Source organism: Triticum dicoccoides, chromosome 2B, assembly GCF_002162155.2.
Source record: "Triticum dicoccoides isolate Atlit2015 ecotype Zavitan chromosome 2B, WEW_v2.0, whole genome shotgun sequence".
In the NCBI taxonomy this organism is placed as follows: Eukaryota; Viridiplantae; Streptophyta; class Magnoliopsida; order Poales; family Poaceae; genus Triticum; species Triticum dicoccoides.
Window position 1 is genome coordinate 195061764 of NC_041383.1, and position 3528 is coordinate 195065291.

A 3528-nucleotide genomic window follows, 5' to 3' on the forward strand; every position below is an offset into this window, starting at 1 on the left:
CACACACATCTTTGATTCCTTGCTCGGCAGGGTGGAGAGATAAAAAGGATATGTGGACGGAAACCATGTTGATGTTTTGGTGTCTCTAGACTCCGCAATGACATTGTATTCCACAATGTGACATCCAGGAAAAGGACCAATTGAGGCGAGTAGAATTGCTCAAGGGTGACACTTAGAAGTACACAACTACGATGCTGACGAGATCGAGCCACGGAGAGTGGTCTCTTAGGGCGTGTTTGGTTGTAGTTTGCAATAGTAGTTGCATTGCATGTCCATCTCCAGCCAGCCTGGTTGCTGAAATACAACCTCATATGCAGCAGATGCAAACTGTTCGGTTGCCTGCATCGCATCGAGAGGCACTTACCCCCCTGCTGTTTGGTTGCCCGCATTTGTGCTTAGGGTGTGAGCAGATGCAAACTTCAGTTATTTGGTTGCAAACAACGTTTGTGTTTTGCTCACCCCATTCAAATGTGGTGGCCTTACCACCACACATGATCAGCACAACAGCAAGATCAAACAAAGCAAGCAATGTAATGACAGCAAACTTAACACAGCAAACTACTTAACTAGATAATATAAGTCTAGATTAAGAGCAGGGGCATCCTCCTATTGGGGATCGTTGCAAAAATTAAAAAAATTCTACGCATCACCAAGATCAATCTATGGAGAGACTAGCAACGAGAGAGAGAGAGGGGAGTGCATCTTCATACCCTTGAAGATCGCGAAACGGAAGCGTTGCAAGAACGCGGTTGGAGGAGTCGTACACGTAGCGATTCAGATCGCGGTCGATTCCGATCTTAGCGCCGAACAACGGCACCTTCGCGTTCAATACACGTGCAGCCCGGTGACGTCTCCCGTGCCTTGATCCAGCAAGGAGGAGGGAGAGGTTGGGAAGACAACTCCAGCAGCAACACGACGGTGTGGTGGTGGTGGAGCAGCGGTTCTCCGGCAGGGCTTCGCCAAGGTCAAACGGAGGAGGAGAGGTGTTGGAGAGGGGGAGGGCTGCGCCTTGGATGAGGTGCGGCTGCCCTCCCTCCTCCCCTCTATTTATAGGGTGAAGGGGGAAGGGGGCCGGCCCCTCTAGATGAGATCTAGAGGGGCGGCGGCCAAGGGGAGGGGGCTTGCCCCCCAAGCCAAGGGGTGCGCCCCCTTTAGGCCCCCCCCCAACCCTAGGCGCATGGGCCCTAGGGGGGATGGCTCCCAGCCCACTTAGGGGCTGGTTCCCTTCCACATACAGCCCATAGGGCCCTCCGGGGCAGGTGGACCCTCCCGGTGGACCCCTGGAACCCCTTCGATGGTCCCGATACAATACCGGCAAACCCCTGAATACTTCCGGTGACCGTATGATGACTTCCCATATATAAATCTTCACCTTCGGACCATTCTGGAACTCCTCGTGACATCTGGGATCTCATCCGGGACTCCGAACAACATTCGGTAACCACATACAAACTTTCCCTATAACCCTGGCGTCATCGAACCTTAAGTGTGTAGACCCTACGGGTTCGGGAATCATGCATACATGACCGAGACATCTCTCCGGCCAATAACCAACAGCGGGATCTGGATACCCATGTTGGCTCCCACATGTTCCACGATGATCTCATCGGATGAACCACGATGCCAAGGATTCAAGCAATCCCGTATATAATTCTCTTTGTCAATCGGTACGTTACTTGCCCGAGATTCGATCGTCGGTATCCCAATACCTCGTTCAATCTCGTTACTGGCAAGTCACTTTACTCGTTCCGTAATGCATGATCCCATGACCAACTACTTAGTCACATTGAGCTCATTATGATGATGCATTACCGAGAGGGCCCAGAGATGCCTCTCCGTCATACGGAGTGACAAATCCCAGTCTCGATTCTTGCCAACCCAACAGACACTTTCGGAGATACCTGTAGTGCACCTTTATAGCCACCCAGTTACGTTGTGACGTTTGGTACACCCAAAGCATTCCTACGGTATTCGGGAGTTACACAATCTCATGGTCTAAGGAAATGATACTTGACATTAGAAAAGCTTTAGCAAACGAACTACACGATCTTGTGATATGCTTAGGATTGGGTCTTGTCCATCACATCATTCTCCTAATGATGTGATCCCGTTATCAATGAAATCCAATGTCCATAGTCAGGAAAGCATGACCATCTGTTGATCAATGGGCTAGTCAACTAGAGGCTCACTAGGGACATGTTGTGGTCTATGTATTCTCACATGTATTATGGTTTCCGGTCAATACAATTATAGCATGAACAATAGACAATTATCATGAACAAGGAAATATAATAATAACCATTTGATTATTGCCTCCAGGGCATATTTCCAACAGTCTCCCACTTGTACTAGAGTCAATAATCTAGTTTACATTTTGATGAATCGAACACCCATAGAGTTCTGGTGGTGATCATGTTTTGCTTGTGGAAGAGGTTTAGTCAACGGATCTGTGACATTCAGATCTGTATGCACTTTACAAATATCTATGTCTCCATCTTGAACATTTTCACGAATGGGGTTGAAGCGACGCTTGATGTGCCTGGTCTTCTTGTGACACCTGGGCTCCTTTGCAAGGGCAATAGCTCCAGTGTTGTCACAAAAGAGAGTCATCGGGCCCGACGCATTGGGAATAACTTCTAGGTCGGTAATGAACACCTTCATCCAGATTGCTTCATGTGTTGCCTCCTGTTGGAGATATGCCCTAGAGGCAATCATGTATAATGATATTTCTTATGTGTTTATGAATAAAGATAGTCCTTGGACATTATCAATGATGTGTATCAGCAAGTATGTGACTTGTTTGTGGGACTATGCATTGTATGATGACTGTCCTAAAAGGTCCCTAGTCGAAAGGGCTGTGTGGACGCGCAGCCGACTAGACTAGCATATGACACGGTTGATGGCTTGGTCTCACTAGACATGGAGCGTTGGATGCTAACCGGATAATATGGACTTGGAAAGGTCTGGTCGGATTTGATGTAGTCGGATCCGAGTTGAGATAAGGTCCGAGTCGGACAGACCCAACTATGAGACGCAGCGATATGTCATCTGTGAGTCTCTAGTACAACATACGTTCTATGTCCTAAGACCTGAGCTGACGCATGTACTCGGGATGGTGACAGGACTGCTTTGGGCCGACCAAACGCTACTCTGTAACTGGGTTACAAAGGTAGGTTTCAAGCTTGTCCAGACCCATGCTGCGAGACATGGTCGAGCAAGATGGGATTTGCCCCTCCGATCAGGAGAGATATACTCTGGGGCCCTCGTGTGATCCGACCAAGAGAAGCATGGCCATGCGACAAGGATTATGAGATAATCCGGATTGTGGTCGGCATCACTGGAACGAGAAAGAGGTTGGGCTAGCACAAGGATGGCAGTCTCGCCTTGAGCCCGACAATATATATCATGCGGCAAAGGGAAAAGAAGTGTGACACGTTGTACAGGTTCGCCTAACCAGCTTCATAGTCTGCTTGGTGGTCGGCATGCCTTGCTAGAGGCCGCTACCAACCGTGCAGGTCGGAGGTGATC